The 26,824-nt window shown below is 44.3% G+C and overlaps 1 protein-coding gene across 4 annotated transcripts in view; it reads right to left on the reverse strand.

Moving 5' to 3' along the window:
* RBMS3 (RNA binding motif single stranded interacting protein 3) overlaps nt 1-26,824 on the reverse strand; it is a gene marked incomplete at its 3' end in the record, with an annotated part of 742,271 nt that overhangs the window by 666,892 nt on the left and 48,555 nt on the right. The gene's annotated exons all lie outside the window — the stretch shown is intronic.

Raw genomic sequence — 26,824 nt, forward strand, 5'->3', positions numbered from 1 at the left:
ATAATAATAATAATAATAATAATAATAATAATAATAATAATAAAAGATGAAAAGTCCTTGGGCAGAACTAAAAGCCACGCAGTGCTTGTCTTTCACTACATTCAAATTCCTCTAACCAGCTCTTAATCCATCACTATATGATCTCATTGTCATGAGCTACTTGGCCAATTGCTTTTGAAAGCCTCAAACTATATAAAAATGCTGGCTGTTTATTCACTGGAATTGTTTGGCTTGGATCCTTCACACCCCGCTAAGGCAAACGCCTTTGTATTACAACGTATGGGATTTCTTAGCAACCAGAGTTTCCACTAATTAGATGAGCGCTCTCTCCCTCCTCTCTCTCAATCTCTTCCTCAAATTTTGCTTTGAGAAACAGCACATCGGGCAAATGCACACAATACATTGCTTAACATGAATGTTGAGAACAAATACAAGAGGGGAGCAAATATGCTAATGCTAGTCATACCAAGAGGCTCTCTTTGGCATGATACCCTAATTAGTATTTTAGGCAGTTCAGAACAGGACTGGATTTTTCTCCCTCCTCCAGTGTCTTTGAAAGGAAGCATGAATCAAAAAGCCAGAATCTCATTTTAATCAAATTGCACTGATTATCTGCTATGGATATGAGGGAGGGAGGTTAAAGAGCTCGCACAATGGAAATATTTCCAGATTAATCTGACAGTGAAAGAAGAAAGCTGTAATTAATAAAAGCAAATGAAATTACATTGTGGTAATCAGCAAAGGGCTCGGATAGGGCATGCAGATTACAATAACCAAAAGGTTACTATGGACTGGGTTCCTGTTAATCACCTAAGCCATTCATGCAATTGCACCTCTATCTGTAACACACCCGGGCCTCATTTCTGCCCCGAAAACATTAATAATGAAGTAGGCGGAGATACACCCCCATTTAAGTGAGATGCGTCTCATGGTCACCACACTATGCCGGCTGTATTTACAGCTGCAGTTACAATTGTACGTGGTGGTGTAATGCAACATGGCTTACCTTTGTCGGCAAAACAGTTTTTTCCTAGGTTGTGCTGCCATCGCCTTCATATAATTCTTAAATATGACCTTATGGCCCAATTCCAATTCATCTTCCTTGCTCTGTGTTCGGGAGCCTTGATCCCTGCCATTTACAGACCTGCTCCCTGCCTTGCTGGCCTTGCACCACCTGGGAGGGCGGGGCCCTGACTGACTCCAGCTACAAGGCTGCTGAAGACACCTGAGACTATCTTGGCTGTGAGTCCTCAACCGTGCCTTGCAGGGCTTTTCCCATCTGGCCTGGGAGAGAGGGACCCTGACTGACTCCAGCTACAAATCCTGAAGCTGCTGAACAGACTCAAAGGCTGGGATATCGTTTAGGATGTTTTTTTGTTGCAGTTATTCCGTATCTTAACTTTTATATCTTATTACAGTGGTACCTCAGGTTAAGTACTTAATTCGTTCCAGAGGTCCGTACTTAACCTGAAACTGTTCTTAACCTGAAGCACCACTTTAGCTAATGGGGCCTCCTGCTGCCACCGCGCCGCCGGAGCACAATTTCTGTTCTCATCCTGAAGCAAAGTTCTTAACCTGAAGCACTATTTCTGGGTTAGCGGAGTCTGTAACCTGAAGCATATGTAACCTGAAGCGTATGTAAGCCGAGGTACCACTGTATTTATGCAGAAATTGTTCCGTTTTGTTGGGTACTTTTTGGTGTGCTTTGTTTGTTTACGACTTCTTTTGTAATTACGTAAAACTTTTCATGTTGCAAGGTGCCTTGAGCATGGTTTTAACTATGAAAAGGTGGCATGGTAGAATACAAATACAATGATGAGGATGACAACACACACTTTGATAGTTCCAACCTTCTAGCATTCCTTGGGTCGCTAGAATACCAGTATACCTGAAGGAGCATCTCCACCCCCATCGTTCTGCCCGGACGCTGAGGTCCAGCACCGAGGGCCTTCTGGCGGTTCCCTTATTGCGAGAAGCAAAGCTACAAGGAACCAGGCAGAGGGCCTTCTTGGTAGTGGCACCCGCCCTGTGGAACACCCTCCCATCAGATGTCAAAGAGATAAACAACTACCTGACATTCAGAAGACATCTGAAGGCAGCCCTGTCAGGGAAGTTTTTAATGTGTGACATTTTAGTGTATTTTTGGTCTTTGTTGGAAGCCGTCCAGAGTGGCTGGGGGAACCCAGCCAAATAAGTTATTGTTGTTGTTGTTGTTGTTGTAGAATGGCTATCAAAAAGGACTGTTCACAGTTCCCATTCTTTGCATTTGTGTTCAAGGGGAAAATGTGGATCTAGACTAAAACTATGTCATGATTTGCTCCCAGTGAAAACTATGGGGCAGGTTAGTGACAACTTATCCAAGCCTCACTAATTTCAGTGGCACTAGAAAGGGACTAACTTGTTTGGGATCTCACCCAACCAAGTTTCTCTTCTGCTGTGTTAAATTGCACTCAATTTACAATACGATAAACGACTGAAATGTATCAGGTAAGATGTGTTTTCCTTGAGACCAGGAGGTGGTGACTGACAACTCTGCTCACTATAAAGCTCACTGTCTGACCTTGGCCAGTCACCATCTCTCAGCCTAACCGACTTCACAGTTTCTGGGGATAAAGTAGTGTGCGGGATGACAACAATGTAGGATATTCTGAGCAGCATGGAAATGTGATAGGAGTGTGACAAGTAACGTTACCAATATAGTGATGGTGACACCAATGTTGTTGTTGTGGTTTAGTCATGTCCAACTCTTCGTGACCCCATGGACCAGAGCATGCCAGGCACTTCTGTCTTCCACTGCCTCCCGCAGTTTGGTCAAACCCATGCTGGTAGCTTCGAGAACACTGTCCAACCATCTTGTCCTCTGTCATCCCCTTCTCCTTGTGCCCTCCATCTTTCCCAACATCAGGGTCTTTTCCAGGGAGTCTTCTCTTCTCATGAGGTGGCCAAAGTATTGGAGCCTCAGCTTCAGGATCTGTCCTTCCAGTGAGCACTCACAGCTGATTTCCTTAAGAATGGAGAGGTTTGATCTTCTTGCAGTCCATGGGACTCTCAAGAGTCTCCTCCAACACCATAATTCAAAAGCATCAATTCTTCGGCAGGTGACACCAATACTTCCAAGCTATAAAGGAAGATGGCTGGCTGTGATATCTGTCAAGATTATTGATACCAGCCAAGCAAGGGGCCAAGTTTCATGGTTGTGCCCTGAATCACCTGAAATTATTATTCATGATTTCCTATTCCTGGCCCGGCAGCAGATAGCTTTGTAATGCGATACGAAGTCTGCCATTACATTCTCCTTTCCTAGGGCTATTAGTTTTGTAGGGGATTTAGATTAGAATTCGTGAAAGTGCAACAGGCAAAGGCAATAAGTACTGGGACAGAAGTAAAATAAAGCTCGCTTGAATCAATGGTAATTTCCCTGCCTCGTGAGCAAGCTGACAGCAGATGTGGCACAATGCAGATCAAAAGACGAAAGAACATCTGAGAATTCAGACAGTTTAGAAGCACAGCATCTGTTGCTTGTGATGTGTCTCCCCCCGCCCACGCAGCCAACACACAATAACATACTTCACAATGTACAGTAGCTTCAGTATTGTGTAAGCAATAGTTGCCAAAGAAGATCTTTTAAGAGCTCTGCAAGTCTTGGTTTATTAAGCTCCACACTGCAGAACTGAAATTAATTTTGGAAGCGTGAGAAACTGGGAGAACTGAAATTGACAGATCCCTTATCAAGAGGGGTCAGGGAACTGCCATCGGAGCCAGAGGGAGAGGGAGGGCTCCAGAGGGATTCCGGAGAGCATCCCGGCAGGGAGAGAAGCAGCACATCTTCTGGGGAAGGAAATCAGCGTAGCACCAGTGGAGAAGGGGGGCAGATGGGGGAATCGGCGAAGTGGCTCCAAGACTCCTCGCCGGGGACCAGCGGGGAGAGCACGGGTCCTCCGATGCCCACACCCTCCCTGCGCAGAAGGCTTCCACGCAGGGAGAGTAGACAAAGACTAGGCGTCAAAGAACTTTTATGCTGGAAGAAGTTCAAGAAACGCCCACTGACGGATTCTGCCAGCGATTGACACAGCCACGGGCGAGTGGCTGTCCAGACAGAAAGGGTTCACTCAGGCAACCCACCCAGGTGTGGTGCCGATTTACGCACGAGCAACCCCTAGAACCATTACAAGAGGTAAAATCGGATGCACATAACAATCATTACACCAAGTCAATTCTGCCACCCTCTGCTGCCCCAAGGACTCTTACTTTCTTATTACAATAACTTTCCTTTCCTCTACTTGCTGCCTAGAATTTCCTCCCAGGGAATTTATTTTTAAAAACACACACACACATTCTTTTCAGTCAATGAACAGAAAAAATCTAAACAGTAACAATAAAACAAACAAATAAAATGAAATGAATATACAGCAATCCCTAGATCTACACCCAAATCATAAAGTCAAAGTGTGAACATAAAAACCCCAAACCCAAATAGCTACAGGAAACAACCAACTAAAGCACATCCAAAAGACGCATGACTGCACATGCATGCACAGTGCTGAACGTAGAAGTGACTGAAAATGTCAACCAAAATGCAATGGAAAGAGTGTGCTTATATGTACTCTGCCGATGCATGCAGAAGATGGGAATGGAAGCACCATGCAAAATGGTCGTCAAATGTATAATAATAATAATATATTTATTACTTATACCCCGCTCATCTGGCTGGGTTTCCCCAGCCACTCTGGGCGGCTCCCAACAGAATATTAAAAACACAATAAAATGTCAAACATTGAAAGCTTCCCTAAACAGGGCTGCCTTCAGCTGCCTTCTAAAGGTCAAATAGTTGTTTATTTCCTTGACATCTGGTGGGAGGGCGTTCTGCAGAGCAGGTGCCACTACCGAGAAGGCCCTCTGCCTATTCAAAAACATCTACTTCGTTTATTGTAAAATTTCTGATAAACAAGCAAAAAGAAAGAGGCAAAGACTTTTAACTGCCATGACTTTGCATAAGAACCTAAGAAGACCAGGATCAGGCTATAGACCCACCTAGTCCAGAATTCAACACATCTTGCTCTCACAGTAGCCATCCAAAGGGAAGCAAGACCGGAGTGTTAATTTGTGATTGCCACTGTGATTCAGAGGCATACTGCCTCCCGTTGGGGAGGGGGAAACCATGGATTGCCAATTTGGATGCTGCACCAAGACCCAGTTAAAGTTCACTCATTGTGACTTGGCATGATAGTTGAACTGAACCAGAGGAAGGAGAAAGAGAACTGGGTAGGGTGTTTTTCATCCCTTATTGTTGCGGAGCTCTTGCTGATTTATCTGTTGTGTTATGATTATAAATTAATAAGGATAGGGGGGACATTAATTTTATTAAGTTTATGAATTTCTCAGTCACTGGCTCATTGTCTGCTCTTTCTCATCTCTGCATTGTGGAACTTCAAAATTTATGTAGTGTACACACAAAGTGTGTGCAATGTATTAACTCATCTGGACACATTCATAGCAAAATCAATTAAAATGTTGAGCAATGTACATTATGAAAGGAAACCAATTTCAAGTGAGACCTAAATTACCTATTTGTTAGCAAATTCCCAGTTATTTGTATTTGCTTAGAATCCTTGTTCTTTGCCCAAAGCAATCAGACACAAACAGCAACAACAACAACAACAACAACACCCCCCCCCCCGCGATGTGCCTGTTTCTTCTCATTTCAACCACTGTGGTGTTATTCTCTGTGTCTTTTGGCTGAATTTTCTGAATTATTAGTATTCTTTGTTGAATAATGAATTACAAAGATCATAATATATTCCACCCATGCATGGTACACCAGTACTCAATGTGGGCAGAGGTCCTGTTCACGTATTAGGCTGTTATTATTATTTCATATTAATAAGAAGCAACTCGTTCCACACCACCTACTTTAAAAGGCTAATAATAACAATAACAATTTATTATTTATACCCCGCTGGGGTGGCTCCTAGAAGAAGAAGAAGAAGAAGAAGAAGAAGAAGAAGAAGAAGAAGAAGAAGTGATAAAAGATCAAACATTAAAAACTTCCCTACACAGGGCTGCCTTCAGATGTTTTCTAAAAGTCAGATAGCTGTTTATTTCCTTGACATCTGTGGAGGGCGTTCCACAGGTCGGGAGCCACTACCGAGAAGACCCTCTGGCTGGTTAGGGAAGTAACCTCACTTCTCGCAGGAAGTAAACCGCCAGAAGACCCTCAGAGCTGGACCTCAGTGTCCAGGCTGAACGATGGGGGTGGAGACGCTCCTTCATGAATACTGGGCCGAGGCCGTTTAGGACTTTAAAGGTCAGTACCAACACTTTGAATTGTGCTCAGAAACTTACTGGGAGCCAATGTAGGTCTTTCAGGGCCGGTGTTATGTGGTCTTGGCTAACAGGATCCACAAGGATGTGCTCTACGGGGAACTGGCTTCAGGCATCAGGCCCGTTGGCAAACCAACTCTGTGTTACAAAGATGTCTGCAAACGAGGCACAAAGGCTGGCAACATCAACCCCACCATGTGGGAATCGCTTGCAGATGACCACAGTGCCTGGTGGCAATCAGTGAGGTTGTGTATCCACAGCATCCATTGATCCTCACAACAAGCTTGTGAAGTACGGTGCGCTGAGAGACAGTGACTAGCCCAAAGTTACCCAGAGGGCTTTGTGACTAAGACTGGAGATTTGAACACTAATCTTCCAGGTCCTAGTCAAGCGCTCTCACCACTGCTCCCTACTGATAGATATCATCAATCCGCTGAGGTCTATGAATGTGCCACAGTTCAAGCCAATTCAATAGGAAATGCCACAGGTATGGTAAGATTAAACGTGCTGACAATTAACACTTTGATCCTCCCTGCCTCCAGTTTTTCTGCAGCCATATCATATGAAACACACACAGCTCAACACTGAAACCGCACATATCCTGCCCCATACTGAAGCCACAGATGCAGAGCCCCATCTTCATGTTAAATACCCTCCCCCCACCATATCCATACACCCAAAAACCCTAGATTTTTCCCTCATTTGGAGAATCTCTCCACTCCCTATCTCACACTCCAACTGCCCCCACATATCCTACCCCACACTAAAAACCCATTATACACACTCCAACAGACACTACTCTGGTTTGCCAGGATGGAGAGAGATGTGCTTGTGCAGACAATGGCTTTTGCACAGTTGGAAAATAACCTACCGTATAAAGGTATGTGTCACATCTGTTGCCCCACCCACCAGTGACACGAAGACTTGCTGAAGGTTGCCCATGAGACAATGTGGTCCTTGAGCTAAAAGATTCCCCACACTTGCTTGTATCATTGCAAGAGGAATCCTCCCATGAAGGGTAAGGAGAGCAGCTGAGGATCTTGCTAAAAGTCAACTTCCATAGTTCTCCTTTTTAAAAGAACAACAAATCCATCCTCCAGAGCTCTTCAACAGGCTGCCTCCTGGCCGGTTGGCCGTCCTTCTTGGAAAGCCCTTTTGAAGATGTCTCCTGAGATAACACCTTCCAAAACAGCATTTCAAGAAGCTTGGTCTCGGTCCAATATACCTGAAGAAGCGTCTCCACCCCCATCGTTCTGCCCGGACACTGAGGTCCAGTGCCGAGGGCCTTCTGACGGTTCCCTCACTGCGAGAAGCCAAGTTACAGGGAACCAGGCAGAGGGTCTTCTCGTTGGTGGCACCCGCCCTATGGAATGCCCTCCCACCAGATGTCAAAGAGAAAAACAACTACCAGACTTTTAGAAGACACCTGAAGGCAGCCCTGTTTAGGGAAGCTTTTAATGTTTAACAGACTATTGTATTTTAATATTCTGTTGGAAGCCGCCCAGAGTGGCTGGGGAAACCCAGCCAGATGGATGGGGTATAAATTATTATTATTATTATTATTATTATTATTATTATTATTATTATTATTTATTTGAGCTGGAAAGTCAACGAGAAACTGCTAGGAAGGAAAAGTGCAAAAGCTAGAAAATGCACAACTAAGCCATCTCATTGTGCTTTTTAATGTAAGTGCAAGAGACAACACCTTCACATGCACACACACAACCTCCAAGCCCCCATGAAAATGTCATCCAAGTTTTCCAACTTGAGAGAACATGGGGGAAATATCAGCACAGCAGTACCCAAAACTTTAATAGGAAGAACGTTAAGTCTGGAGGTGTGTGTGTCCCTGCCAGATGTAGAAGTGTGTTTCATGCCATTTCCTCTTCAACAGCATCCGCACAGAACCTTCAATTGTGTTCAACGGATTCTCAAAGTTAAAGTGCGGATTTCAATTTGGAGGAGACAGCTCCTAAGGAAATGAGAATGAGGAAACCCATCCATCTCTCCTAATTCCTCCCTTCCCGTACATATCCTCCTGCTCCTAAGCTCTCATAACTCATGTTCTTTTACACTTCCAACTGATTCCTCACTTCTGTTCAGATATGTCGAGGGAATCGTGGTTATTTTTAAAGTTACAAAATGATTCTTATCACTGTCACTAGCAATATTTGAGATGGGGAGGAAGGAGGGACTTCATTATCTCGACAGCGTCGGCAGTGAGTTGTCAGACGAAGGAAGGTTACTTGTAAAATAAAATTCTAGAAAAACAGATTCAGCAACTGCACATCATTACATGGCTATGAGGCTCGTCCTGGGGGAAGGGGGGTTGACAATTACATATTTAAAGACAATAATAGGGCTGCGTATCTATTGCAAAGCCGTGATACAATTGAATGTAGATGTCTACGCAGCCATCTGGGGAGTTTGATACATATCATAAAAGAGTCCCATTTCACAGGCATGCTAAGTAATGGAAAGACACAGAGTTTGCCCATTCATCGCTATTTCCAATTTCGCGAATGTCACTGCGTTGTTGCATCGACGAGAAGGGGGAAATTGTAGCAATTACACATGGGAACCAAATTCCTCTCTCTCCAGGAAATCCCACTTTGTGTGCCAGCTCTTTTTATTTGCTCACTATTATATTGCCAGCAGTTGTTTCTGCTGTTATGGAAGAAGGGAATGACCCGACTCGCTTTAGGAGGCGAGAGAAACAAATTATCATAGAATACAAAAAGAGGCAAGTGCTGGCTGGCTCAAGTGGCCTTCAAAAATCAATCAAAGGTGAGAAATAAGTATGATGGAATTTGTTTTCCATGGGGAAGCTGGTTTTCTACAACACTGTAAATGTGTGAGCGTGGTGGTATCTCAAAACTCTTGAACGTGTGAGGAAACCTTTCTCAAAGTGACTACCTCCTGGCAACTGCAAGTCCTGGGTGTACAGTGGTACCTCGGGTTACATACGCTTCAGGTTACATATGCTTCAGGTTACAGACTCCACTAACCCAGAAATATTACCTCAGGTTAAGAACTTTGCTTCAGGATGAGAACAGAAATCGTGCTTCCATGGCGCGGCAGCAGGAGGCCCCATTAGCTGAAGTGGTGCTTCAGGTTAAGAACAGTTTCAGGTTAAGTACGGACCTCCAGAATGAATTAAGTACTTAACCCGAGGTACCACTGTAATCTGAAAGGATCTGATGCAGCAATCTTGCCGAAGTTAAGCTGGTCTTGATCTAGTCAGTGCCTGGATAGGAAGTGACCTGGGAATCCAGTGAGCACCACCTTAAGGGTTGCCAAGGAAGGAAGGCAGCACAGAAACAAAACTTCTGAAAAGGAAGATTGGTTGTCCTAGAAGTACAAAATCCCACTTGGTCTCAAGAGACATTGCTGTTATATTCACCTGCAGTTGTCTTCTAGTGGCATACTGACCAGAAGGGACTACAGTTGATGCCAGTAACATTTTACCTCATGAACCAGGCACTATGGTGCAGCCTTTGGCTAGTGGTGCTTTTAAAAAGTACATTTCACAAACACACAGAGCTAGGATTTGAACCCAACACTTCCATGTTCCAAGCCCAACGAGCTCTACTTGACCACTCCATACACATACATTTGTGCAATCATCATTTCCTAATATGGGGTGTTAGGGGAGAGGCATAATCTCTGGTGTGGGACACCAGGGTAGTTTATCAACCTTTGGTCCTCCCAGGATAGTTTATCAACCTTTGGTCCCCACCTTGCACTCAGCTCTCACCTGTGGCTCTAGAAGCTGCCAGTATGCGACAGCGGCCACACCCCAGGAGCGGCTGCAATTGGCCAGATAAACCAGGTGAGAGCATCCAATAATGGCAGCAGCATCTGCCTGTGCTGAAGAGGGAAGTGAGGGGCAGATGGGGCTCGTCAACCTGGGAAGGTAGCCCATCTAGGAGAAGGAATACTCTGATCCTAAACCTCTGCGGCCTTGCGGGAAATCTTTGGAGTAAACCCTACACAAATCCAAACTAGAGTCCCTGAGATGGTTGGATGGCACCTTGTATGCCATGCATGCCAGTGTGGTGTAGTGGTTAAGAGCAGTGGACTCGTAATCTGGGGAACCGGGTTCGCTTGCCCGCTCCTCCACATGCAGCTGCTGGATGATCTTGGGCCAGTCACACTTCTCTGAAGTCTCTCAGCCTCACTCACCTCACAGAGTGTTTGTTGTGGGGGAGGAAGGGAAAGGAGAATGTTAGCCGCTTTGAGGCTCCTTAGGGTAGTGATAAAGCAGGATATCAAATCCAAACTCTTCTTCTTCTTCTCTTGGGAGGGTGATTTCCACCACTGTTCCTCATCTTGCCAGTCCTTGACACCTAGGAAGCAGTTGGATGGCTGGCTTTTGAGCAGAGCCTCTCTGAGGTGCACTGAGTGGAGCAGCTTCAGTCAACTGCAATTTGTTAGCCACTTTGAGACTCCTTAAGGGGAGTGAAAGGTGGAATATCAAGTCCAAACTCCTCTTCTTCTTCTCCTCCTCCTCCTCTTCCTCCTTCCAGCAACTCCTGCAGCCAGGCTGGTGCCCATCGCATTGCTCTGCTTTCCTTTGGATCACATCCGTGAGGCCGAGAGGGGGGTCTTATCATCTGGGCATCCCAGGACTGGCATGCACACAGCCCAGACTTGCACCCCAGGGAGGTGAATTCGGTGCTGCTAATGCAGCAGTTTGACTTCCCTCTCGGATGTGCGCTCCATTGTCTCTCGAGTCAGGCAAATGCCAACAACAATTTCCGAACAAAAACGCTATCAAGAAGGCTGCAGGGATAAAAGGTACTGAGCCCTCCAGTTCTCGCCTATTAGTTCTTATTCAAACCTTATGACAGGCAACATAAGGCACTTCAACATTCAAACTGCTTTAACACACTGTATGATCTACATCGCAATTGAGATGCATTACACAAAATGATTCACTGTCTATTTAGCAAGCGTAGCATTGATCAGGATGCCAATTAAGTGGATTACAGTCCATCAGCAATTATTTTACACTGAATGTGAGCCTATTACTCTTTAACCAGGCTTATTATTAACCAAATGTGTAAGGAAACTATAAAGGTATTGCTACCCATCCTTTCTCTGTATTCCTTGGACATACCGTATTTTCCCCTGTATAAGACGCCCCCATTAATATTTTTGGGGGCTCCAGATTCAGAAAACACCCTCAGAACTACCCGTGTATAAGACAAGCCCCAATTTTAAACCTATTAAAAAAATCCTAGTCTTATACATGGAAAAATACGGTATATTTTTGGAATCTAATGTAATAATAAGCTACAAAAATAGTAAGCTACCTGGATGCAGGAAACACAGGGAAGTGCTGAAAAATGTTTGTCCATCAGAGTGGGGATTGGGGGGAGGGCCTCTGGTTTCTCAGAGATGCTCCCCAGTTTGGCTACCCAAGATCTCTGGCTTCCTTTATGAGACACTATAATTTGTTCTCCTAAGGGTAATGGGCGTGGAGTCGCCATCACTCAGTGCAAGCACACACATTTTGCAAAGTAGTTTTAGAAAGCAACTACATCTCCACACCTATCTATAGACGAGATAAGCAAATAATGTGATGGAAAGATACAACTGGGTAGTTTGCCAGATACCACTGATGTATGCTGCTGCGATTCCATTGAACTCAGAGACTTGATCGAGAAGTTACACAAGCAAAATTCAGAAGTTAACTCTGCATAGTTGTCCTAAGACGGGAATTCTTCCCTATGTATAGGGATAGCTGAATATGTCAATTTCTGTTTGTCTAAGTTTCGTGGGTTCCCCCCCCCCCATATGAAGTTCAGTCTCCCACATTTCCCTGTTTACAATTTTCTTGTTGTTTTTAAAGTCATCATGAAAATTCATTAGGACTTCGTTGTGAATTTCTTTTAATTTACACATTTTTACACAACAGTTCTCTGTACTATGATGCATTTTTGTAACTCCTGTCCCCCAATGAGCTAGGAATTTATATGCACATGATACAGTGGTGCCTCTCAAGACGAAATTAATTCGTTCTGCAAGTTTTTTCATCTTGTGAATTTTTCGTCTTGCGAAGCACGGTTTCCCATAGGAAACCCATTGACAGTTTCCCATAGGAATGCATTGGCGGTTTTAAGAAAAAGGCGCAAGACGTTTTCGTCTTGCGAAGCAAGTGCATAGGGAAATTCGTCTTGCGAAGCAACTCAAAAAACAAAAAACTCTTTCGTCTTGCGAGTTTTTCCTCTTGCGAGGCATTTGTCTTGCGAGGTACCACTGTATTAGTTGTATATATTTATATGCACACTGTGATTCAGTGGTTCAATAGATACTGTTTCAGATCATTTAATGGAAAATGAACATGCTGTTTGAACTATTGCTTCACCAGGGCTGAAAGAAAGGAGAGCCACACAATGAGCAGAAACACATGGCATGTTTCTTGCTGGACTGTACTATTTCAGCCTGTGTTTGAATGATTCCCACCTATGTGTTTTTTTAAAGCCCTGCTCATGGCAAGTGAGCATTTCAGGGGAAAGGATTCTACCACAGTCTGCTCCATGACTGGTTAGATTTCTTTGCACAGGGAATTTATTTCATTCTGCTTATCATGTAGATCAGGATGAGAGAAAGGAGTCTAAAACCCTGAATTTTCCTGGTAGCATAAACACTCCTACCTCTAATTCATCAAATAAAGAGATAGGAATTAAATCTGTTGTTTTTAATTCCTATTTATTTCTGGAGTATAAGTTCCGTTGCAGGCAATCATTTCTGCAGATTTTCAGAATCACAAATTAATTCTGTTATTGGTTATAATTTTACTTTATAAATTTATTACAATTTGTGCTTGTTTTCACTGCAATATTTTTGTATCTCACCGTGGGCAGAGTATAAGTACAAACAGCGAATTAAGGAATAAAACAATGCAAGTCGGGAAAGACAGCTTTTACAATCCTCAAACTGAGAGACAGTCATGTCTGAACAAGTGGCTTTGTGTTCAGTGGAAAAACTGTCAGCATAAAATTTAAAAAATGTTAAAATAAATATTTTTCAGTATTTAAAATACAATAATAAAGATTACTGCCCCATTGTACCAACTGCCTTTTAACATAACAGCATTTCTCTGTTTCCACGAAGATTCCTAAATCTGCTCAGAGGGTTAATGGATAACATAATTCATAATTAATAATCGAATTGTCCACTCCGAGAAAACCTCTAAAGAAATCATAACGCCAGCGAGAGAATTTCTGGGTAGAATGTTTTGTACCTCGCAGCCAGAGTTGGCACAAACATCTTGCCAGTGGAAAGACTTTCCAGGCTGGATTTGCAAACACATTACTTGTCTGCGTAATTGACATAAATGAAGCTAACTAACAACATAATTTGCATCAATTGAACTAGACCGGTTAAAGCACTATAATCTAGCAGCACCATTCAGTGTGCCGTCAAAATTTCGCAGAATTTATTTATTTATTTAGAAAGCGATTCACGCCCAGCAGTTTGCAATGCGAGGCAAATCTGCCATGTTGGGATAACGTCTCTTTCCATCGAGTAGCCCTGCAGGGGAGCCTTTTTCAGCCCACGCCTTTGTGGGGAACCTTCTCGGGGATGCATGCGAGTAGTGGGTCAGGGTAGAGGCAACAGTGGGTGGAGCAATGTTGTCACTCCATGTCTTTGCATGCTTGGTGACATTCCAGCCACACAAGTGTCAGAGGTACAGACATGCATTCCCCTTTGAGAGTTTACCTTTCCTTTATATGTGGAGAACCAGTCGGTTCCCCTTCAACCCACTGCCACCAAATACCATTCCTTTCCGTATATAACTATGTTTTTTTCTTTAACAATCATGCTAAAAAGTGGGGAAGAGGGGATCGTCTTGTACATGGGTAGTGCATAGAGTGGACGTTTGATTGGTTGCGTGCGTGTTATTGGTTGCAGCGTTAATGGGTGATGTTGATTGGCTGACGCTCTGGCAGTTGGGCAGGCGATTGGCAGCTGGCAGCTTCTGCCGGTGATGGGACAGAATGGAAGTGGATTTCGTGATGCGTGTGGGTGAGTGATTTTCGGCAACCCCCTCAAAATAAGCTCAACAACTCTGTGCCATCTCCCCTCATTTTATTAAATTTGGGCCCCCAAAAATCTTATACATGGGGGCGTCTTATAGATGGAAAAGTACAGTATACTGTACTGCTTATTGATGCTTTTAAACATATCGATGCTTTTAAATATAGCTGTGGTATTTTAGTTATGATACAAAACCAGCCAGACACACTTCCACAATTAAATAAAAGTTAACAACGTATTATTTATTATGAGACAGAAATGTAAATGAGGTAAATGAAATGTAAATGAGGTATTTGCGATTTGTTTCTGTAAGACTCATGTTTGCTCTAATACGGTTAATATTTACAGTCAAACCTTGGCTGTCGAACGTAATCCATTCCGGAAGACTGTTCGACTTCCGAAACGTTCGACAACCGAGGATCAAAGGGCATTCGGCAATGGAGAAAAAGAAAAAACTCCCTGGAAGCCATTCAGCATCCAAAAATCATTTAAAAACTGGAACAGTTACCGTATTTTTCGCTCTATAAGACGCACCAGACCACAAGACGCACCTAGTTTTTGGAGGAGGAAAACAAGAAAAAAAATATTCTGAATCCCAGAAGCCAGAACGGCAAGAGGGATCGCTGCGCAGCGAAAGCAGCGATCCCTCTTGCTGTTCTGGCTTCTGGGATAGCTGTGCAGCCTGCATTCGCTCCATAAGACGCACACACATTTCCCCTTACTTTTTAGGAGGGAAAAAGTGAGTCTTATAGAGCAAAAAATACGGTACTTCTGGGTTTTCGGCGTTCAGGAGCTGACACGTTCCAAAATGGAGGTGTTCGGGAGCCAAGGTTTGACTGTATTTAAATGAGTGACAGGTTTTATATAAGACTGGCTGGTAAAGTTCCTAGCCCTATTTAATTTACATGCCAATTACCCTTAGTCCCTCTTCCCCCGTCAATCTCACAACCAGCTACTCTAGAATCCAGCTGCTTTCCTTTGAGTCAGGCTTACAGGCAATTCTCTAGTCAGCTCCAGATGCTCCTTGCTAAATTCTCCTCACAGCTGAGCATCCTTATATGGTCCCACTGCCAATCATAAGCCAGTGATTTAGCTCTTTGGGGGCCAGGGAACCTGCACCCTCTCCAGCTGCTTGATGAACTACAACTCCCATCAACGCTGACCACTGGTTATAATGGAAGGGGCTAATGGGAGGGTCCCATCCTTTGGAGGGGGGAGTAAAACTGGTTTGCAGAGTTACTGGTGTCCTGCCAATCACCACTGCACACAGCTAACATTTACTGTAAACACATGAGACTGACTTTCCCTGAGTGCAGTCGTGGGCAGAAGATTGTACATATGAGCGAAATTATTTGCTTAAGTGATGCCTGGGTGCCCTGCTCAAAATATGGACATCTGTACACACCCTAAGATATTATCTTATCTACACGTTGTTCACCGAAAACCATATTAGCTGAAAAGTAATCCCTAGAAAACAAGACAGAGGTTATGTTGTTGTTCAACCAAACTGATGTTTCAAGCCAGATACAATCTGGTATGAGTAATAAACAGCAGACAGCTGCTCATACTTTCCAGGTCATTGTGAACTTTCAAGAAGCCCAGTTCACTGATATTTCTGCCAACCAACATCTCTCTTTAGAACACGGCAAAGCAACAGGAAGATGTGCACGTTCAGCAGCTTTACAAAATTCAGCCAAAGGCATTTGGCAGCAGACAAAAAAATAATAATAAAAAATAAGGTGCAAGCTAAGTTGCATGCCAGTTGCAGTACAATTATGCAAAACCGAGAGCTAGAAACCAATTCCTTACAAAGCCACAAAAGGGAATTATGGGAAATAGGCACTTAACCTTGAAGTCTCCCCACCCAATCTTTGAAGGTGTCATAATAGCCCTCTGCCCAGAAGAATGCTTTCATAAATGGGAATAATTTACTGCCGTTGCACATTCTCATGATGTCACTGCAAGCTTTGCAAAAAGTGAGACCCACATTGAAGGCTACATTCCCCACAGCCAAGGAACAACGTGAGGGACGTCATTATTTATTTTTTACAACATGAAGCGTGGTGGATGTAGTCAGCAGCCCGTTTTGTCAAGCAAGATCCATTGATATAAGCAGGTCTTTCAGTATCAGGTGTACTTGCTAGACTTTTCTAGAATGAAATATTTGCATTGCTTTGTGGCTCACAGGCAGGGAACTCCTGCACCCTTAATAGTTGTAAAGGTAAAGGGACCCCTGACCATTAGGTCCAGTCATGGCCAACTCTGGGGTTGCGGCGCTCATCTCGCTTTACTGGCCGAGGGAGCCGGTGTACAGCTTCCCGGTCATGTGGCCAGCATGACTAAGCCGCTTCTGGCGAACCAGAGCAGCGCACGGAAACGCCGTTTACCATCCCGCTGGAGCGGTACCTATTTATCTACTTGCACTTTGACATGCTTTCAAACTGCTAGGTTGGCAGGAGCACTTACAAGACAGAATTTCAGGTATAGTTTTTCATGCTATTAAAGATGAAGGAATCCCAGCCCCCCAGTCTTCTTTTGCATCTGGTCACCCTCTATGTGACAAGTAAAAGCAGCATGAGAAGTGAGGGAAATCTGTCCGGTTCTTTCTTTACCAGAAAAAAATAACAATATGCTGGTAGCAGCTACTTTACATGTAGGCTGAGAGTGGTTGTTTGCATACTTTGCTTGTACCGTGACCTGAAATTAGCACCCTCTCTATTATTATTTTATTTACACTCATAATCACTTGACATTTTATTCTAGTATCAATAACACAAAACTGAATCCAAAAGGGAGGAAAGTATTAAAATTAAGATGCAGGACACATCTCACCAGCTAGATGTAAGAAATTAATTAAGGAAGATATAGCATGAAGCTCAAGGCCTACACCTACAGCTTTTCCTGCTAAAATGACACTGTGCTTTTATAAAAAGCATCTGAAGGATACAAGAGATATTGGTATTACTTCAATTCTAGATGGCAGGTGTGCTATCTCCGTAGAGACAAGACACATTTTGTCATTCTGATGCTTAGAACGGCTCAGCTCTATGGCCTTTTTTAAAAAACAGGCACAGCAACACTGAAATGCACTCATCTTTTCCCAACAAAGCCACCCCATTCATTGCAACAGAGCCAACCAATCAATATGTGCATTTTTTTGGGTGGTGGGCACACATAGCTGAAACAAAAGGAGCACGTGCCACTTGACCTCAGCAGATACGACTGAAAAGTGGCTATTGTGCAAGAGTCAGAAGAAGACAGCTTCAAAGTTAACTAGGGAAATATAAACGAAATGCGTTTCATGACAACTGTTAAATTAATTTATTCAGGAGTAAACTGAAGGAGGATGAGTCCTGTCAGAATGTTGATCTCTTAATTTGGGTGAGGAGGACTTCCCTGAAGGAGGACAAATGCCTGCTCCCACAGGAATTGGCCTTATGTGAAGTCAATGAAGCAAAAGGGAGAAACTCCAGGCAAATGTGCAGCGGGGGGGGGGGGGGAGGTGCGAGCAGGGAGCAAAGAGGTAGGAGGAAAAGTTTAATGTCCAAAGCATTCTGAGTCTCCCAGGTGCATCATCAGGGAGTTTCAAAAGTACAGTGGTACCTCGGGTTAAGAACTTCATTCGTTCTGGAGGTCCACTCTTAACCTGAAACTGTTAAGCACCATCCATTAAGAGTTTGGATGTGATCTTCGACACCTCCCTTTCCATGGAGGCGCAGATTGCAGCTATAACAAAGGCGGCATTTTTTCATCTCCGCCAAGCTAAGCAGTTGGCTCCTTACCTCTCTCGCCCTGACCTAGCCACTGTGATCCACACGACGGTCACCTCCAGGTATATAAATTCAAACAACAACAACTTCCCTATACAGGATTGCCTTCAGATGGCTTGGGGGTCAGAAAACTCCATACCCTCCAGCATTTCTCCAATGAAAACTGGGACATTCCAGGATCCAATCAGAAACTAGGACGGTTTCTCTAAATCTGGGGTGTCCCTGGAAAATAGGGACACTTGGAGGGTCGGCACTCTGCATACTGTTTTTATACGAAGTCAAACCATTGGGACAGCTCTGGCTCGGTGCTATCTACATTGCATGGCAATGACACTTCAGGGTTTCAGGCTGGCTTCTTTTTCTGGCCTTGGGCATTATAACCTCCTTCAGAAACCCTACGTATGGTGGGCGATGGCAGGGAGAGCACCTTTCCAACAGTGGCACCACATTATGGAACATCAACCCTAGAGAGGTCCACTTGGTGCTTTGCTTGTTCTCCTTTAGCTGCCACGTCAAGATCATTTTGTCTTTATCTGCTCTATTACTTATTTTATTGTGTTTTACTGCTGCTCTTGTTTTAAAATTTTTCCTCTGCTTTGAGATGTTAGGTTGTGTAATGGTTCTAGGGGTTGCTCGTGCGTAAGTTGCCGCCACTCCTGGCTAGGTTACCTGGTTGAACCCTTTCTGTCTGCACAGCCTCAAGTTTTGTGGCTGCCTCAGTCGCTGGCAGAATCCGTCAGTGGGCATTTCTCGAACCTCTTCCAGCATAAAAGCTGTTTGACGCCCAGTCTCCCCCTACTCTCCCTGCGCGGAAGTCTTCTGCGCAGGGTGGGTGTAGGCAGCGGAGTACCTGTACTCTCTCCGCTGGTCTCCGGCGAGGAGTCCTGGAGCCACCTCTCCGATTCCCCCATCTGCCCCCCTTCTCCACTGGTGTTACGCTGATTTCCTTCCCCAGCGGATGGGCTGCCTCTCTCCCTGCTGGGACCCTCTCCGCCATCCCTCTGGAGCCTTCTTTCCGCCTCCAGCTCCGATGGCAGTTCCCTGACAGGTTGTTTTTTTATTTAACATTTTAAGTGTGTTCTATTTTGTACCACATTTAGCGGGCTGATATTCCTCAATAATGCAAATGGTTTCCCCCTTATACTAATGATTTGTGGTTCTGCTGGATTATTTGATGCATACAAATGTACAGCTGCATGTGCTTGTAGCCCCAAAGGAGTGGCACTGCTGTTATTCTAACAGGGCCATCCTATAGATATGTCTCCTCATATAGAAATCCCATTGAGTTCAGCTAGATTTTCCACCAGATAAAAAAAAAGGTAAAAGGTAAAGGGCCCCTGGACGGTTAAGTCCAGTCAAAGCACTCATCTTGCTTTCAGACTGAGGGAGCTGGAGTTTGTCGACAGACAGCTTTCTAGGTCATGTAGCCAGCAGGACTAAACCACTTCTGGCACAACAGAAAACCATGATGGAAACCAGAGCGCACGGAAACACCGTTTACCTTCCCACTGCAGTGGTACCTCTTTATCTACCCGCACTGGTGTGCTTTCAAACTGCTACGTTGGCAGAAGCTGGGACAGAGCAATGGGAGCTCACTCAGTTGCAGGGATTCGAAGCGCCGACCTTCCGATCGGCAAGCCCAGGAGGCTCAGTGGTTTAGACCACAGCACCACCCGCATTATCCTCCAGATAACTGTGTTTAGCACAGCAGCCTTGCAGCACAACCCCTACGCATGTCCACTCATAAGTAGACCCTATTAGGTTCAAGGGAGATTACTTGGGTGAGTGGGTATAGAATTTACCCTGTGGATCTCCATAAAGACAATGTTTTGCAAACTGGGAGAAGCGGGTTGCACATATTTGGAATCAAGAAATATAATGTACTAGAAAATAAGGAACAGCTGGTTAATATATCTTTCTTACAGCCATTGGTTCTGCTTTCTTAACAACACACCTGGCCATCTTTGTTTCCATCACAGTAGGCAAGCTTTCCCTGGCGTGATGATGCCATGATGGGGAATGCTGCATCTATTTAATTTCTGCTATTCATGTAGCCATTAAAAATGCAGACCCTCTCGCGGAACAAAGGGAGGGAGAGGAAGGAGTGCAGCTCAGTAGCAAATTATAAACTTTGTACACAAAAGGTCTCAGGTTCAATCTCAGGCACCACCAGGTGGAAAAAGACTCCTGTCTGATACCCCACGGAGTCGCTGCCAATCAGTGTCCAAAATACTGAGCTAGACAGACCAAATGGTGTGACATGGTTAATAATAATAATAATAATAATAATAATAATAATAATAATAATACAGTGGTACCTCAGGTTAAGTACTTAATTCGTTCCAAAGGTCTGTTCTTAACCTGAAACTGTTCTTAACCTGAAGCACCACTTTAGCTAATGGGGCCTCCTGCTGCCGCCGCGCCGCCGGAGCCCAATTTCTGTTCTTATCCTGAAGCAAAGTTCTTAATCTGAAGCACTATTTCTGGGTTAGCGGAGTCTGTAACCTGAAGCGTATGTAACCTGAAGCGTATGTAACCCGAGGTACCATATAATAATAATAATTTATTTATACCCCACCCATCTGGCTGGGTTTCCCCAGCCACTCTGGGTGGCTCCCAACAGAATACAGTGGTGCCCCACAAGACGAATGCCTCGCAAGACGGAAAACCCGCTAGACGAAAGGGTTTTCCGTTTTGTAGGTGCTTCACAGAACGAATTTCCTATGGGCTTGCTTCGCAAGACGAAAATGTCTTGCGATTTTTTTTCACTCCCCACCCCCTTTTTCTAAGGCACTAAGCTGCTAATAGCCTTTTAGCAGCTAATCCGCTAATCCCTTAAGCCTTTAATAGCCGCTAATAGCCACTAAACCGCTAATAGCGCTAATCCGCTAATAGGGTTGCTTCGCAAGACGAAAAAACCGCTAGACGAAGAGACTCGCGGAACGGATTCTTTTCGTCTTGCGAGGCACCACTGTATTAAAAACATGATAAAACATCAAACATTAAAAACTTCCTTAAGCAGGGCTACCTTCAGATGTCTTCTAAAAGTCAAATATTTATTTCTTTGACATCTGATGGGTGCCACTACCGAGAAGGCCCTCTGCCTGGTTCCCTGTAGCTTCACTTCTCGCAGGGAGGGAACCGCCAGAAGGCCCTCGGAGCTGGATCTCAGTGTCTGGGCTGAACGATGGGGGTGGAGACGCTTCTTCAGGTATACTGGGCTAAGGCCGTTTAGGGCTTTAAAGGTCAGCACCAACACTTTGAATTGCGCTCAGAAATTACCACTCCTTCTTAATTGGGGGTGGGGGGAAGCCAGAATGCAGAAAAATTGGTAGCTACGCTGCTATAATGTTTGGCAAAAGAAAAGAAAACAACATGCCAGAAAATTTATGCAGTCCTCCTGCTTCTTTTATGCTCCTTGCAGAAATATACACCATGCCTAACACGGGGCTGCCGGTGCAAATACGCTGTCAACAATACACGTTCCAGTGTGTGCCTGAAAATGAGATGTGTAAAAACAGAGGTGGGCCATGTACACAAGTTCTGCATTCCTGGGCACACTGACTGCTCTTCAGATTAGCACAAAGGTCTGAAGAGGGTTTTGAAGTGCAACCAGTCATTTAGAAGCTTCTTCTGCATCTGAAAACCCTAAGGCGGCAAGGTTCCCTCTCATGAGAGCCAATGTAGTATAATGGTTAGAGAGTCAGAATATGTCCTGGAAGAGCAGGGTTCGAATCCCCACTCAGCCACAAAGCTCCCTGAGTGACCTTGGGCCAGTCACTGCTTTATGGCCGAAGCTACGGCGCTGTGGGTAAAAGCCTCAGCGCCTAGGGCTTGCCGATCGAAAGGTCGGCGGTTCGAATCCCCGCGGCGGGGTGCGCTCCCGTTGCTCGGTCCCAGCGCCTGCCAACCTAGCAGTTCGAAAGCACTCCCGGGTGCGAGTAAATAAATAGGGACCGCTTACTGGCAAGAAGGTAAACGGCGTTTCTGTGTGTGGCTCTGGCTTGCCAGAGCAGCTTCGTCATGCTGGCCACGTGACCCGGAAGTGTCTCCGGACAGCGCTGGCCCCCGGCCTCTTGAGTGAGATGGGCGCACAACCCTAGAGTCTGTCAAGACTCGCCCGTACGGGCAGGGGTACCTTTACCTTTACTATCTCAATTAGGTAAATGCAATTAACAAACAATCATTTTGTATGCACTTTTCCCATTAAATGTACATTTTTTAATGCATTTCAGCAACGACAATAATTTTATTATTTATACCCCACCCATCTGGCTAGGTTTCCACAGACACTCTGGGAGGCTTACATATAAAAACATAGTAAAAATTCAATACTTTTTGACACATTTTCTCCCTAAAATATGCTGTCTCAACACACACAGAAAATTCCTATTTTTGTACATGTTTTGGGGGACTTAAACTGCATTGCAAAATCTGGAGCTTGCTTCTGAGTAGACATGCACAGGATCGTACAATAAATAGACGTTTATGACTTGCAAAGGAGACCATCAAGTTGGAATCATTCCTAAACCCTGAAAGTTCCATTAAATCTTACAAAACAGTTTCGAGACCAAAGATGGCATTGAAATGTTCCCTCTCCTGCTACTAAAAGTTTTCACAGCCTTTTACAAGGAATATAATGAAGATGTAAATTATTTTGGAGCTAATTAACTCCACCTGTTTATTTCCTTCAGTGTTGAAAGGTGTCACCCCAGGTAATAATTACTGAAAATTGCATACTACTCTTTTGCTATAATGGAGGGAAATTGCTTTAGGAGATTAAGGAAATGGAAACGTCATTGAGAATGTTTTTTTAAAAAAAGTTTAAAAAAAATCTTAGTTTAAAAGTACAGTTGAATTCGTGGTAATGATTTTTGCTGTAATTTGGTAATTATTTAAAATGCATTTGCTGAGTCTCCTAAATATCATGCATTAAAATTGCACACAAAACTAGGCCTAGGAGAAGCTTTTGAATGCTGGGTGCAGACAGTGTGTGCAGCGTTTTGGGACTTATGGCATAATTCAATAGTAGAGCTCTGATTGCAGAATGTCCCAGTTTCACTTATTATTATAAACATGCAAAACTGATCTCTCTCAATATTTTACAAAGGAAAAAAAATGTCATAATCATATAGACAAATGTTCAGCATGTTACCTAACCAGGTCGGACAATACTGCTAAATGACCAACACAGCAAGTACAATATTTCATGTTACCTTACTACTTTCTTGGGTGTCAAGCATCAGAAAATGATTGATCGTAAGCAGCCCCTTACAGCGAAAGTAATACCAAGTATCCTCATGGAAACAGCTTTATTTGAGTATTGCAAGAGGGAGAGCGGACTGACAGGTACACAAGGTGGGCAGGTAAAAGGATAATGCGTTTTTGCCTCTACCTCCTTTCATAAATCATGATATTCTTTCCAACAAGGTCTGGTTTAGGGGGAAATTACACTTTTTCTCCCTCCGAAACAGGAATGTTCATCACCGGAGTTCCAATCTCGTGAAAAATTATCATGTGGGGGGGGGGGAAGCATAATTCACAACTGATTTATGGCAAAATTGATAGAAGTGAGGGGTTCCAGCCAATCGCTTGCTTCGAAATATCCTCCAATCTCACATCCTGACTAAAAGCTTTGCTCAAAATGGCTTGGGTAATTTAAGTACCAAAACAGAAGGCATTAACCCAGCACACCCCATTAATCATATCAGTTGCTAGGCTAAGGGGAGGCCAAAGGAGGGGGGGGAGGAGAAGCAGGACTGTAATCACACCTGGAATAACCAGAAAAGACCCTGGGTTCGTTGCGGATGCAACTTTTAACTTCACTGCAGCTATCATAACACTGTGTACGTTTCCAAAGCACAATTCAAAGTGTTGGTGCTGACCTCTAAAGCCCTAAACAGGCTATGGCATATTCCAGCGCAAGATGCAGCGATAGTGGTCACAAAATTAGAATGCTTTAAAATGGGTTAGGCAAATTAATGGAAGATAAGGCTACCAACAGTTACTAGTACATATTGCTATATACAGTGGTACCTCGGGTTACATACGCTTTAGGTTACACACTCCGCTAACCCAGAAATAGTGCTTCAGATTAAGAACTTTGCTTCAGGATGAGAACAGAAATCGTGTTCCGGTGGCGCGGCGGCAGCGGGAGGCCCCATTAGCTAAAGTGGTGCTTCAGGTTAAGAACAGTTTCAGGTTAAGTACGGACCTCCGGAACAAATTAAGTACTTAACCCGAGGTACCACTGTACTATTCCAGAACCAGAGGCAGTAGGCCTCTGAGTACCAGTTGCTGGGGAATCCAAGCAGGACAATAATATTGCTGAGAATACCCTGCCTGGGCTTCCCAAAGGCCTTTGGCTAGCTAAGGCGAGGACAGGATGTTGTAGTAGATCGACCTTTGGTCTGATCCAGGGGCGGCGGCAATCATTCAACAGGGTTTATCTCCCTTCCCATGCTTTATAGAAGTCAACTCTCCAAGCGGGTGCTTGAGGCCGAAAATAGGAAGTAGCTCTACTGAAAAACCATCACTGATGCAACACGATACGCCTACGGTGTGCGATCTCCCATGATGACTATTTCCTTTGCTGGACCAGGTTGCATGAACAAAAGCTGCCTTATGTCTAGGTTTTTTGGCATTGCCGTATCTGCACTATAGGTCTCTAGGTCACTTTGATTTGCAGGTAGACAAATAAATTAACTGAAGCACACACGCACACACAAAAGCCAGAGCACCCAAACACCCCACAAGATGGAACAGAGTGGCACAAGATGAGAAAGCTGATGAAATATGCCAGACAAGTGACTAATTTCCCCAGCAATATGACGAGAGAGAGAGAGAGAGAGAGAGAGAGAGAGAGAGAGATATGTGTGACTTTGAAATGACAGGATTTTGTGCATATGAAAGCAAGGAGAGATGGGTGGGGGTGTGGAAAATGAGCAATTACTGGAGATGAACTGATTTCCCTAAACTCTGCAAAGGCTGGGTATGCAACAGCTGCAGCTGTCATCTCTTTAGATGAGGGAATGGAGAAGTGGTCCTTAGTGAGACCCCTTTTTTTAGCATCTCTTGCATCTTGAGATGCAGCAGGGTTAGGGGTGACTGGGGAACAAGTGATGGAGGTGGCCCATCCAATTTGCGGAACGTCCTGCCTAGGCTTCCTAGCGCTGATACAGATGTCCTTCTGGCACCAGGCAAAACGAGAAGATTTTAATCCCAGAATATCATGGGTTGTTGCCAACAAAGTTTTACTCAGAACAGACCCATTGGAATTAACATGTTAGACCCATGCCGGTCATGTCCATTATTTTCAATGGCTGTTCTCTAAGGATAATTAATGCAGCACACAACACCATTTTTTATTAATTTCTGGTTCTATTCTCAAGGGTTTTAGTTGGGTTTTATCCAGGTTTGTGTTTATACTGCTGCGATCCAGTTTTCATTATGTATATTAGGCTCTCTTTCGTATTCTTTGGAAGCTGTGCAAGACTTTTCTTTTTGAGGGGAAGGCTATACACTTGCACATTTAATTAATCTTGCAGTCAGTCAAATGGTGTTTTGCTGTGTGAGATTATCAGGTATATCCCCAAACGACTGCCTCAAAAGGATTTAAATTAAGCCTATTAAGAGACCAGTCCTATGGTCCCTGGGAAGGACATCCCAGCAGATTTCCCCTTCCACCTGTGGAGGAGAGGTGGTGTACTTGTGGAAGCTTCCTTATTGTGGAAAACTCTGCAGTCATCTCCATCTCCAGTGGCACAAGGACAAAAAAAGAGAGAGTGTATTGCTATGATGCTTGGATGCTAAAGGATCCAGTGCCTCACCATTTCCTTGGCATGCGCCCAGAAAGGCAAGAAAACCACGAAAGCCAACAGAAAGATAAATTGGAGGGGGAGGAGGCAACAGCACCAAAATTATCTGGGAGGATCCAGCCTCTCTCCATCTTCCGCCCAGGTAATCTTAGATATGGTGGTTCCTCCACCACAAATTCTCTCTTCCTCGCTATGGTGAGACAGCTCTGAGAGGTTGCCATCCTACAGCCACTTACCTTATCATTTCCCTTCAAGGGAGTTCAAGGTGCCATTTACAGCCGGCCTCACAACAACAATTGGTATGGTAATAGGTTAGGAGCGCAATCCAAACCCCTGGGCCTGGAGGGAGTCGGTGACTTCCACCACGTCAACAGTTCTGCTGCAAAGGCCTGATGGGGTAGAAGGTTGTGCAGATGGGGATGGAAAAGGCCTCTGCTGCACCACCAGAGGCTGGCAGAACCAATCAGGATTGAGCCGAAGCCCTGCAGCATGCTGGAGTTAGGCGTCCCATACCATCTTATATATGTCTACCTCAATGAATTCAATGGGACTTATTCCCTGGTATCAGAGAGCAGGGTTGCGACCTAAAGTACTGGAATTAGAGTGACAGAATATTTCAGAGTCACTCTGTCATACTTGTGTGTTCACTTTTCCTTTAAAAAAGGGGAGGAGATTTTGTTATTTGGATCTCCATACCTTGCAACTCACATCTCAGGTAATGCTATATCTGTATCCGGCATTTGACGAAGCAAGCTGAAATGTTCAGGCCGCTATGAACCATTTCAGATCTTTTTAGTCTTTTTAGCTCTACTGGAGAAGTGTAAATGCACTTTACAACTAAAAACAAACCCTTTAAAAATATGCAGC

The sequence above is a fragment of the Podarcis tiliguerta genome (genome assembly GCF_965153285.1).
Source record: "Podarcis tiliguerta genome assembly, chromosome: 12".
Lineage (NCBI taxonomy): Eukaryota > Metazoa > Chordata > Lepidosauria > Squamata > Lacertidae > Podarcis > Podarcis tiliguerta.